At 43.9% G+C, this 13,574-nt stretch overlaps 1 protein-coding gene across 3 annotated transcripts in view; it reads right to left on the reverse strand.

Annotated features, from left to right (window-relative positions):
• The window catches only part of PPP2R2D (protein phosphatase 2 regulatory subunit Bdelta), a 48,934-nt gene extending 36,939 nt beyond the window's left edge, over positions 1 to 11,995 (reverse strand). Inside the window, exons 1-2 of one of the 3 annotated variants that reach the window (XM_024762190.1) lie at positions 11,596 to 11,995; positions 10,758 to 10,880 (exon numbers count right to left, since the gene is read on the reverse strand). The gene's annotated coding sequence lies outside the window, so the exon portion shown is untranslated. Of the gene's footprint in view, positions 1 to 828; positions 2,562 to 10,757; positions 11,249 to 11,595 lie in introns of those variants that run through there. The other 2 variants (XM_024762183.1, XM_024762195.1) reach the window with 2 other exon arrangements.
• Between the last annotated feature and the right edge of the window lie 1,579 nt (positions 11,996 to 13,574).

The following is a 13,574-nucleotide window of genomic DNA, read 5'->3' on the forward strand; positions in this document are numbered from 1 at the left end:
AAAAAAAAAAAAAAAAGCTAGCATATTCCTGTAAGTGGAATGAATCATAGGCTCCCAACCCTTGCTTAAGGTTTTATAGATACATGTGAAATTGCCCTCCAGAAAAATGAGTGTAGAGATACTTCTTCCAGAAATGTAAAGCAAAAATAAAACCTCACCACTGCTTTAATTAAAATATCTTTGTGGGCTTCCCTGGTGGTGCAGTGGTTAAGAATCCACCTGCCAATGCAGGGGACACAGGTTCGAGCCCCGGCCCGGGAAGATCCCACATGCCGCGAGCAACTAGGTGTGCGCCACAACTCGTGAGCCCACGAGCCACAACTACTGAAGCCCACGTGCCTGGAGCTCGTGCTCCGCAACAGGAGAAGCCACCGCAATGAGAAGCCCACGCACTGCAATGAAGAGCAGCCCCCGTGCAGCAACAAAGACCCAACGCAGCCAAAAATAAATAAAATAAATTAAAAAAGAAGTCTTTGCCCATTAATGCCCTTTCTTTGATGATTTACATGAACTCTCTTACCCCTTTTAAAAAATGAATGACACGTTTACAGATATGGTTAAAAATGAGGACTCATCGTTTGTTCCTTTTTTACACCCAAATTTTCCACATCATTATCAGGGAACTTAATACCTTTGGGGCAGGTATCATGACTCACTAAGAATTCACAATTTATTAAAATACTTCCTATGTGCCAGCACTGTGCTACGTCTAGCACAAGATATAGAATTCATACACCAGCGTTTTAGTTGTGACTTTCTTATCTCTGGAGATCTAGATAAAATGGGCTAAAGTCTGCTCCCCAGTCTGTGTAAGTCTAACAGCCTTACCAAGCTCTCTGTGAACTTTCCAAGCTCTTCTGTGCTCACAGTCACTCTCTGAGCTCCGGCTCTCAATATTTAGTCCAGCCTATGAATCACTCCTGTTGTCCCGCACTGCTCCTCTTCCACACCACTACTGACCCAACAAAGACCTCAGCTTTTTCTTAGTTCCCGACAGCGGCAACAGCAACAAAAAAACCCGCCTACAGAAGACACACATACAGGGGACATAACTGAAAAATTAAAACTCAAGGTTAATAAAAAATATTCAGAGATTAGTACTTATAATGTATTAAAAAGCTTTTAAAATTCATTTATAAAAGCCTCAGTAGAAAAATGGACAAGAGATACAATCCGACAATTCACGGAAGAAATAGAAATAGTTGACAAAAACAATCTCAATTGCCTAAGTGTAAGGAAATGCAAACTACAACATTAAAATAGCTAAAATTAAAAAGTTTGATATTCCCAGCATGAGTGGAGAAGGAAAAGTCTGGGGAAGGTGTAAGTCAGCACCGTCTTTTGGAGGACAATTTGGCAGCCAAAAAAGGTAAATGTTGGAGGCCTTTGAGTGTGTCTGTTTCTAGGACTCTAGCCACAGGAATGCCTGCCCCAGGCAGATGGATGGACAAGTCTCTTTACTGCAGCATCTTTAGTAATAGCAAAACTTGGAACCCACCAACAGAGGACTTGTTAAATAAATGAGTAGTCTGTACAACTATATACTCTGTAGCCGTCAAAAAGGATCAAATCGAGCTATGCAAGAAGGCAGCATCATAAAAAATACCGACGTATGGGCTCTGGACCCAGAACACCTGGGCTGAAATCCTGACCTCAGCACCCACTAGCTCTGTGTCCTTGGGCAAGTGACTACATCTTCTGAGATTCAATGTGCTCATTTGTAAACACAAGCAACAGTAGCACTGACATCTCCAGGGGCTATGTTCAGGGTCAAACAGGCTCAAGTGTGTGCACAGCTCAGCAGAAAGCCCGGGTCACTGTACGATCTCAAATTACACACTGCTGATGCAAACAAGCAAGCAAACAACATTTATAATAGGATTCATACTTTGTAAGGGATTGAAAAAGTGCTGCTTACACGCAAACTAAATTGTAAAACAAAAGTACATAGATAGATGAATAGGAAATGGTCTAAAAAACATACACACATTGTTAAGGGTCATTACCTCTGGGGAGGAATGAAGAACATCATTTGCTTTTACTCTTTTTACATCTGCATCACTTGAGTTACTTTAAATAATGAATGCTCTGCTTTTGTATTCTGAGACAAAAACAGCAAAATCCAGTAAAGATAAGAGGGGACAGTTAATCTTAAAATCTGCCCTGTTCTGTTATTCCCATTGCTAGTAGCTAGCTTTAAAGCAGTAGTTCTCAAAGTGTGGTCTGTGGACCCCTGCGGGTACCCAAGAACCTCTTCAAGGACCACAAGGTCAAAACTATTTTCACAATAATACGCGTTGCCATTTTCACTGTGTTGTCATCTGCATGAAAGAGCAAAAGCAACGTGGCTGAAACTGCTGGTGTCCAGCACACATCACTCAGCAGCGTGGAATCGCACCGGCAGTCCTGCTGTTCACACCACGCAAGGGCAGGAAGAAAAGAAAGGAAAAAAGCCAGTTTTACTGAGGAATATCCTTGATGAACCATCAAACGAATTAATTTTACTCAATCCCAACCCATCAGTATGAGTCTTTTCTCTTTTTTTAAGTTTATTTATTTTTGGCTGCGTTGGGTCTTCTTTGCGGTGTGTGGGCTTCTCACTGCGGTGGCTTCTCTTGTTGCAGAGCATGGGCTCTAGGCGCGCAGGCTTTAGTAGTTGTGGCTTGTGGGCTCTAGAGCGCAGGCTCAGTAGCTATGGCGCACTGGCTTAACTGCTCTGCGGCATGTGGGATCTTCCCAGACCAGGGCTCGAACCCGTGTCCCCTGCACTGGCAGGCGGATTCTTGACCACTGCGCCACCAGGGAAGCCCCCAGGATGAGTCTTTTCAATATGCTTTGTGGTAAGGTGGGCGTTAGGCACACAGCAGGTTTGCTGTACCCCCGAGTGCAGTGACTGTCTCGAGGAAAAGCATGTGCACGGTTGTCAGTGCTACAGGTTGAACCAGCCATTTTCATGGAATGCCACTTTTATCTGAAAGAACAACTGACCAACTATGGTTGTTTAGGTTTTGACATCGGGCAGAAATTTTCTTAAAAATAAGCAAAGTGAGCCACTCACTACACAGAAAACAACTGACGGTATTTTTGTTGCCAATGATAAAATCCAAGCTTTCAAGAGAAATCAGAATTTTGGAAAACTTGTTTCTACTATTAATTTGACAGCTTCCCACTTTAAGACTCTTCTAATGAGATCAGTGGTGATTTTCTTGATCTTGTACAATGAAATGTATCAATATTTAGAAGATCTGAACAACTTAACAATATGTCCCATATGTCCCAATATGTATTTCTAAATGACCAAGATGTGATGCTACCAAATTACCCACATGAGCAAGGGATACAAAGTACAAGACAGAACTATGGACTTTAATGTTAACAGGGGGTAAACAATTCATTGATATGGTCTCAGGTTCCAAATTGTAACTAGAAGAAACCACCACGTGTGCAGTTCTGTTGTAGTATTAAAGTGGAATACCTACAATTACATGAAAAGGCTATTAAATCACCCCTCCCTGTTCTAACTACATGTAAGTATGAGGCCAAATTTTCTTCATATATTTCAATAAAACAATTGTAACAGATTGAATGTAGAAGCAGATCTGGGAATCCACCTGTCTCCTATTAAGCCCTACACTTAAAACACTTGCAAAGTATAAAACAATGGCACTCAATCTTTTTTGGTTTTGGTAAAGCTGTTTTTCATTAAAAATGTTATGATAACATGTAATAGATTTATTATTAAAGTGAAATAATAAACAGTTTCAGTTGTCCTAATTTCCAATACAGTAAATATTGATAGACATAACCCTCATGAACAAAAAGCTCTCTGGTCCTCAAAAATTATTAAGAGTATAAAACCAAGAGGTTTTGGAACCAAAAGGCTTTGAGAACCGGCTTAGCACAGGGCAGGCAAACTACCACGTGAAATCAAAATCTGGCCCTTGCTGATCTGTAAATAGTGGTACTGGCCACCGTCACACCCTTATTATGTTCCTGGGGTCTCTGGCTGCTTTCCTGCTGCGAAGGCACAGCTGAGTTGAGTAGATGAGACAGGACTGGCCTGCAAAGTCCGAAATATTTACTATTGGGCCCTCTAAAAAGAATCCGAAACCCTCTGATTTAGTGTAAGCTCACATTGCCAGCCTTTGTTGTTGCAGTAGCTGAGCAGCTGCATTCCTGTCTCCACTCGTACCTGTCACCACCCATTTTCCAAAGGCCAGAGTGACCTTCCGTGAAGTTGACGTCACTCCTCTAGTGAGAACCTTAAACGTTTATGATCACATTTACTTGGAAACACACTTCAAGGTGCTCAGCACCGTATTCAAGGCTTTTACTCATCACTCTGGTCCCTGCCAGCCCCTCGTCTCGGGCCTTCCCCTTCTTTGCCAGACAAACGCACCAAGTACTCTGGTTTCCCAGAATGCACCACGCTCTCTGCAATCTCCACTCCAAGCCCCCTCAGTCTGGAACATTCTTCTCCCTTTCCTTCCTTCCTCTTCCTACACCCTGATTTCCTTCCCTTCACTCCCACAGTTTTACTGAGGAATATCCTTGATGAACCATCAAACGAATTAATTTTACTCAATCCCAACCCATCAGTATGAGTCTTTTCTCTTTTTTTAAGTTTATTTATTTTTGGCTGCGTTGGGTCTTCTTTGCGGTGTGTGGGCTTCTCACTGCGGTGGCTTCTCTTGTTGCAGAGCATGGGCTCTAGGCGCGCAGGCTTTAGTAGTTGTGGCTTGTGGGCTCTAGAGCGCAGGCTCAGTAGCTATGGCGCACTGGCTTAACTGCTCTGCGGCATGTGGGATCTTCCCAGACCAGGGCTCGAACCCGTGTCCCCTGCACTGGCAGGCGGATTCTTAACCACTGCGCCACCAGGGAAGCCCCCAGGATGAGTCTTTTCAATATGCTTTGTGGTAAGGTGGGCGTTAGGCACACAGCAGGTTTGCTGTACCCCCGAGTGCAGTGACTGTCTCGAGGAAAAGCATGTGCACGGTTGTCAGTGCTACAGGTTGAACCAGCCATTTTCATGGAATGCCACTTTTATCTGAAAGAACAACTGACCAACTATGGTTGTTTAGGTTTTGACATCGGGCAGAAATTTTCTTAAAAATAAGCAAAGTGAGCCACTCACTACACAGAAAACAACTGACGGTATTTTTGTTGCCAATGATAAAATCCAAGCTTTCAAGAGAAATCAGAATTTTGGAAAACTTGTTTCTACTATTAATTTGACAGCTTCCCACTTTAAGACTCTTCTAATGAGATCAGTGGTGATTTTCTTGATCTTGTACAATGAAATGTATCAAGATTTAGAAGATCTGAACAACTTAATATGTCCCATATGTCCCAATATGTATTTCTAAATGACCAAGGTGTGATGCTACCAAATTACCCACATGAGCAAGGGATACAGTCAAAGTACAAGATAGAACTATGGACTTTAATGTTAACAGGGGGTAAACAATTCAATATTTAGAAGATCTGAACAACTTAACAATATGTCCCATATGTCCCAATATGTATTTCTAAATGACCAAGGTGTGATGCTACCAAATTACCCACATGAGCAAGGGATACAGTCAAAGTACAAGATAGAACTATGGACTTTAATGTTAACAGGGGGTAAACAATTCATTGATATGGTCTCAGGCTCCAAATTGTAACTAGAAGAAACCACCACGTGTGCAGTTCTGTTGTAGTATTAAAGTGGAATACCTACAATTACATGAAAAGGCTATTAAATCACCCCTCCCTGTTCTAACTACATGTAAGTATGAGGCCAAATTTTCTTCATATATTTCAATAAAACAATTGTAACAGATTGAATGTAGAAGCAGATCTGGGAATCCACCTGTCTCCTATTAAGCCCTACACTTAAAACACTTGCAAAGTATAAAACAATGGCACTCAATCTTTTTTGGTTTTGGTAAAGCTGTTTTTCATTAAAAATGTTATGATAACATGTAATAGATTTATTATTAAAGTGAAATAATAAACAGTTTCAGTTGTCCTAATTTCCAATACAGTAAATATTGATAGACATAACCCTCATGAACAAAAAGCTCTCTGGTCCTCAAAAATTATTAAGAGTATAAAACCAAGAGGTTTTGGAACCAAAAGGCTTTGAGAACCGGCTTAGCACAGGGCAGGCAAACTACCACGTGAAATCAAAATCTGGCCCTTGCTGATCTGTAAATAGTGGTATTGGCCACCGTCACACCCTTATTATGTTCCTGGGGTCTCTGGCTGCTTTCCTGCTGCGAAGGCACAGCTGAGTTGAGTAGATGAGACAGGACTGGCCTGCAAAGTCCGAAATATTTACTATTGGGCCCTCTAAAAAGAATCCGAAACCCTCTGATTTAGTGTAAGCTCACATTGCCAGCCTTTGTTGTTGCAGTAGCTGAGCAGCTGCATTCCTGTCTCCACTCGTACCTGTCACCACCCATTTTCCAAAGGCCAGAGTGACCTTCCGTGAAGTTGACGTCACTCCTCTAGTGAGAACCTTAAACGTTTATGATCACATTTACTTGGAAACACACTTCAAGGTGCTCAGCACCGTATTCAAGGCTTTTACTCATCACTCTGGTCCCTGCCAGCCCCTCGTCTCGGGCCTTCCCCTTCTTTGCCAGACAAACGCACCAAGTACTCTGGTTTCCCAGAATGCACCACGCTCTCTGCAATCTCCACTCCAAGCCCCCTCAGTCTGGAACATTCTTCTCCCTTTCCTTCCTTCCTCTTCCTACACCCTGATTTCCTTCCCTTCACTCCCCACCCAAGTCTTGTGGACTGGGCACTGTATCACATTCCCTCCACGTACCCTGCTCTCACGATGGTGCCAGGACCCAACTGCTTGCCAGTCGCTGTCTAAACACATGGTTGCGTGAGGCAGAAACTGGGTTTCTCCACTGCAACATTCAGCACGAGCAGACCTTCAGATGCTGTTGCCAACTTTCTGGATGAACCAAGCTGAAAGCCAGCCCCCATAACACCCTTCGTTTTCTTAAGGTGGTCCTGGAGCAACACAGAGTAAGTTACTCTCCTAGGCAAGAGGATCTCTTAAGACATCAACATTTTGCTATCATTAAAGAGAACACAAACAACAACTGTCGTCAAGGATGTGGAGAAAACGGAACCCTCCTCCACTCTTGGTGGGAATGTAAACTGGTGCAGCCACTGTGGAAAACAGTGTGGCAGTTTCTCAAAAAACTAAAAATGGAGTTATCACATGATCCAGCAATTCCACTCCTGGGTATATATTCGATAAAAAACAAAAACACTAATTTGAAAAGATACATGACCCCAATGTCCATGGCAGCACCATTTACAATAGCCAAGATATGGAAACAACCTAAGTGTCCATCGACAGATGAATGGATAGAGAAGATGTGGCACATCTACACAATGGAATACTACTCAGCCATAAAGGAGAATGAAATAATGCCATTTGCAACAACACGGAGGGACCCGGAGGGCGTTATGCTAAGTGAAGTCAAAGACAAACCCTGTATGATATCACTTATATGTTCAATCTAAAAAACACAACAAACTAGTGAATATGACAAAAAAGAAGCAGACTAACAGATATAGAGAACAAACTTGTGGTTATGGGGTGGGGGATATATAGGGGTCGGGAAATGGGAGGTACAAACTATTGGGTATAAGATAGGCTCAAGGATGTACTGTACAACATGGGGAATAGAGCCAATATTTTGTAATAACTGTAAATGGAAAGTAACCTTTAAAAACTGTATGAAAAATTAAAAAAAAAGATACCAACATTTTAACAGTTATCAGTTACTGTGAGCCGGTTTGTCAAAGCTTTTCCTGCATTACCTGGAATCTTTCTAAGAACCTGTAAAGGTCACAGGAAATAGCACCCTGTTTTACAGCTGAGGAACAGAAGGTAAGTAACTGTCACGTTAACACGAAGCTAGTAAGAGGGCTGAAGTGGAATTTGTACCAAAATCTTTCAATATCTTGATTCACATCAAGTTGAAGAGCAAGCCTAACCCATATGATAAAACCAGAGAACAAGCAGGATACAGCCAATGCTAAACACCATGACGTGCTAAGTGACAGGAAAGGATGTTAAGAGTGGCTGAGCATGTTTCATAAAGAAAGTGGAATCTGAGATGGATTTAGATGGATGACTAGGTGTGAGAGGAGGAGAGGAAACTAAAAGAATATAGAAATCCCTCACCTTTTTTTTTTGGCCACCCCGCATGGCTTGCGGGATTTTAGTTCCCCGACCAGGGATCGAACCCGGGCCCCGGGCAGTGAAAGCCCGGCATCCTAACCACTGGACTACCACAGAGAATTCCTGAGAAATCCCCCATTTTTTGAAAGCTCGCTGTACGTCACTTCGCTTTTACCAAAGACCTACAGCTTGCTAACTGAAAGAAATCTGAAGATTTCACTTTTGGGGGAAAAAAAAAAAGGGGCAAAATAAGCCTTCAGCATTTGTTTCGCAGGAAATGATTATACAGGTAGTGCACCCTGAGCAGTGAGAGGGGCCCCACCAAGCTCCTTCTCCAGGAGCTACACTGAGCATCTCAGCACCAAGCTGTCAGAGCTTTGAACTGTGTCTGAGCGTCTGGGCTTTACCTTGACTCCTTCTGTGCCTGTGTCATAAGGTAATTGACACCTATGGCTAAGGTAATCATTGCTTCTCCCTTTACACCATTTCGGCTTACGAAAGGTTTTGTAGGAATGCTCTGCTTCCAGACAGGACAGCAGGGGAAAGCTGTACTCTACGTTGGGAAAGAAATGCGAGCCGAGATCACGGCGTGGGAAGATCACGGAATAATGATGGGAAAACCAAGAGGTCAGGCCCTATGGAAGGGATCTGGGGTGAGCGGAGAGATTGCGGGAGGTCGGGAAAAGCTAAGAGACTGCTACTTTCACATTTAAATATAGCTACAACTAAACCCAAACACCTTAAAATACACGAAAATTAGTGAACAGCTGTACCTAACACTTCAACAACACCTTACAGGTTCAAAAGCACAGCACTGTTTTATCTCAACAAAAATCTTATGATGTGATTTCTAGATAAGCAAGTTGAGGTTTAGAAAGGGCCTTCAAGCTTGATAAACAGCAGACATGAACTGAACCCAGAACTTCTCATCAAATCAACAGATTTTTAAAATCAAGGAATAAAACAATCAAGGAGTATGATTTGATACTACCATAAACCTGCACCTGATTATCTAACTAAGATCAGGCCAGCTTCTTGAATGCACAGCCTGATTTCAGAGACACTACAATGTAGCTGTGCTCAGTAGGTACACTGAATGCATTAATCTTAAAAAAACCATACACATCTGACTTCTTTAAGGCAGACTCTCCACAGGAGAAAACTATCACAGTACTCTAGAAATAATGACTATGACTGAGAAGTTTTTTTTTTTTTTTTGCGGTACGCAGGCCTCTCACTGTTCTGGCCTCTCCCGTTGCGGAGCACAGGCTCCGGACGCGCAGGCTCAGCAGCCATGGCTCACGGGCCCAGCCGCTCCGCGGCATGTGGGATCTTCCTGGACCGGGGCACGAACCCGTGTCCCCTGCATCGGCAGGCGGACTCTCAACCACTGCGCCACCAGGGAAGCCCGACTGAAAAGTTTTGCATTCACAAATATGGTATTTCATTGATTCTAAGAAGCACATTTTCTTTCATTTTCACATCTTTGAAATCACATGTATCTTATATTCAATGAAACACAATAACTTCCTGCTACTGACGCCCAAGTGCTCTTAATTTTTGTTACCCTTCGCCAATTTAAATGTTTCTTTCTTTCATAACATCTATGTAAACCCTTTCAGAAAGGCTGGCCATACCAGATTACCCAGAAACCTACATTATTTACACAACTTCCCAGACTCAAGCTTGAATTAAGCAAATGAACCTTTAGTTTTGTTAAGCATTATGTCTTTAGAAAAAGATTAATGTCTAATTCAAAGCAATAGATTAGATCGTGGATGAAGAAACCGGTTAAAATAAAATCATCAAATAGAAAGTCTAGACACTTAAACCTACACACTCTGAGATGAAAAGAACCAGCTGCTCTCAAGCTATGCAAAAAACTATGTCAATCCAGGCAGTAGTTCATGACAAGCCCTTCCCTCCTCTAACCCGTTCCCCCTGTTCCTCCAGAAAATCAGAAGAGCAATGAATGTACAAAAGCAGCAGACCCAGAGCTTCCCTGCAAGAGGCCAGCTGAGGTCCTGTGAGAGTAGCTCGGCAGGCAAGGCTACCGTATCACTCACTTGACATTCAGACGTTCCCCCTGCTACTGTCTCTGTAGTATCTATTCTTAAAATACTTTGAGGATGCCCGTTCTGAAAGCCTTGTTACTAATCTTAGACCATTTTGATAGGCACTCCCTTTAAAGACAGCTCATTTTCATTTGCTTTCAGAGGTCGTTTCCTCTAATTCTTGGTAGTGAGACCTCTCCTGAGCTTTGGAAGGACAGAGCAATCCCACGGCTGGGGAGCCGCACCCCGCAGTGGGCCTTCAACAGTACTGGCCACAAACGGTCACTGATGCAGCACACCATGCATGGGCCCTGGAGCCCAGCTTCCAGCGCTGGCTTGGCCGCTCTGCTGACCAAGTCATCTGTCCTCTGGGCCTTGGCTTCCACATCTAAAACTGGGAAGAACAAGAGTTCCTCCTTTGCAGGGTTGTGTGAAGACTGAATTAATGGGCACAAGTAACTTGAAGCAACCTCGGGAACATAATAAGACTTAACCATCTTTACCTCCAGGCTGGGTCTCCTACAAGGCTGTGGGGCGAGGAAGGGGCACCTAGCCCTCAAGCTTTAAGTAGAGCTCACACTGCTGAAGACAGACCAGCGAAGGACTGTAATATCGTGTGCCAACACCTGCAAAAGATGTTCATGCAGTGAGTGTTGCCCAAGAAAAGGGAGTGGGGCTGGGTGATGGCGACTAAACATCACGCGTGAAAAATCTGTATAAATATTTAACAACTTCCAAAGAGCAGTCATTGCTTAGAGCATAAGTATTTGGAGGTACAGGCTAACAACTACTTTCTCACTTCCTTCTGGACGCCTCCCCCTGGTTTTACTATTTTGACTCTTTGTTCATCTAGGCATAAAAGCTCACCTATTCCACCTTCAGGGGCGATGCCTACCACCCTGGCCAGCTTGTCATAGGGGAAGGAGAGGGGGCAAGTCACCAGGGACTGTCACTCACACATCTTGTCACTAGCAGAACAATTGCTAGTTTCCTCTTGAGCCCACCTGTATCCCTATTTGCAGGAAGATGGGAAATCCCTGAGAGCACGATGGGCTGACCTGACCCACAAGCAAAACCCTGTTGTTTCTAAGAAAAAAAAAATATATATATATATGTATATACTCTAAGACATATTTTATAAAAAAAAAAGCCATCATCAAATTTTACACATTACAATACTTTCTTCAGGTGTCCCCCCCAAACTCTATTAGCTTTAAAAACAAAAAGGAAATCAAAAGCCTCTCTCCACTATACGCACTCCCCAACCTTCCTTCGAAGTCAGGGGAGACCGCACTTGCCCCTGCGCCCCTCACGTCCACACTCAGGCAAGGAGAGACCCACCTCAGTCACGTTCTGATCACACACAGCAGCGGAAAGCAGAAAGACGGCACAAAATTTAGGGTTACCAGAGAACTCTGCCAAGCGGAGCCTGGAACAGAACAAAACCTTAAAGAGCGAAACACCTCACCACCCACAAATCTGCACAAGTAAATTTACTATATCTCTAGTCCTACAGTCCAAGTATCAACGTCCAGTGACCTCCCTTCAATTACATCTCCCGTTAATTATCTCTTATCAACACTTCTTCACCAAGGTTGAGTCTGGGCACAAGCTTCACCACCAGCTTCTTTATTCTCGTTGCTTAACAGTCGCTAGCTGTTAACAATTACTTTTTTCTTCTCTCTCATGGACTTTTATGGAAATAGTACAATTCAAACAGGTAGTATCATGACTACTTGACAAAATAATGAATGTTATAAATGTGTTAACCCTGATAGAGGATTAAGTATGAAGTAAGAGAGCTGTGAATACACACGATCAAAAAAACGTGTGGGGCTTCCCTGGTGGCGCAGGGGTTGGGAGTCCGCCTGCCGATGCAGGGGATGCGGGTTCGTGCCCCCAGTCCCGGGAGGATCCCACATGCCGCGGAGCGGCTGGGCCCGTGAGCCATGGCCGCTGAGCCTGTGCGTCCGGAGCCTGTGCTCCGCAACGGGAGAGGCCACAGCAGTGAGAGGCCCGCGTACCGCAAAACAAACAAACAAAATGTGGTAATTACCACAAAGCGATCTTACAAAATAGGTAACTCAAAATACCAAACTTTTAGGTGTAGTCAAAATTTTACTTAAAGTAGGGATGTAAAATTGCAAAAAGTTCCAGTTTGATTCAGAGAACAAAATATTTCCGTCAAGACTTTTAAAAGTAAAGAATACCATTTTCGAAGTGTAACGTCACACTTAAAATACACCATTTTAGTTAGACTTACATTTTAATTCATTCGGCTTATCAACTAAACCTTCTTATAAAAAGGGAAAGAAACCAGAAGTTAAGACAGGCATTAAGCCCTCCCACCTTCCCACCCGTGAGTAAATGGGTTTTGCTTTATCCCTGATAGGAATTTTGAGTAAGCTGACCGGTCACCCACTTGGCACTGCAAAGTGAAAAAAAAAAACGTACCTTATGTGAACGTAAAGAAAAATCTCAATCTCAAATCAGATACATCTTCACAAATTCCTGAAGCACCGTTTTACCTGCTTACTGATCTGGGCACTGCTTGTCTCCAGATGTCAGAGGATCTGCAGATGTCACTCTGCCAGGGGGAGGTGCAGAGCAAAGGAGGACGGAGCCAAGGGTCACGGGAGTGGGCACGGTGGAGGAAAGGCGCAGGACACCTGACCAGAGGCTGCTAGTTACTTGGGGCAAAGGTGTAGCTCACGCAAACACAAAAACTTTTAAAGAGAGGATTAAAGGCTCACCATGTTGAGTAAGACGGCTGAACAACAGCAAGGGTCACTGCCTGACTTTACACTCCCGAGCCGCTGCACCGCGCGCACGGGCACGAGTCTAGGCGTTCTTCCTTCAGGACGACACGCGGCGCCGTGGGAAGCGCCCCCGCCCCCCGCAACGCCGCTCCCCTGCGACCATCGTTACGGAAAAGACCAACCAACCTCAACACCGCAAAGTTCAAAGGTGCAATCTGCAGCAGGAACTTTAAAACACGCCGCCGGAGAAGGAGAAAGAGCTGATAAGAAAACTGAAAAACTTCGGAACCTTAGAAAGCAATCTAAAGCACCAAGGGGTCCGACCCTGTTTTTAAAGAAGAAACTGAGGCCGGACAGGATGCCCCCATCACACAGGTGACTGGACAGAGGCCCCGACCTGACCCAGGCCGGAGCGATTCCCCACCCGACTCCTGCCAGTCTGCAGTTACCCCAAGCTTATGTTTCTCGAGTCCCCGGCTTCTGCAGTTATTTCCGGAGCTCCAGCAAACGCAGGAGGCAGCCACTTGCAGCGCAAAGAACCCAAAATCCACTCGGGAGACC

This window comes from Neophocaena asiaeorientalis, unplaced genomic scaffold (genome assembly GCF_003031525.2).
Source record: "Neophocaena asiaeorientalis asiaeorientalis breed wild unplaced genomic scaffold, Neophocaena_asiaeorientalis_V1.1 scaffold356, whole genome shotgun sequence".
Classification (NCBI taxonomy): Eukaryota; Metazoa; Chordata; class Mammalia; order Artiodactyla; family Phocoenidae; genus Neophocaena; species Neophocaena asiaeorientalis.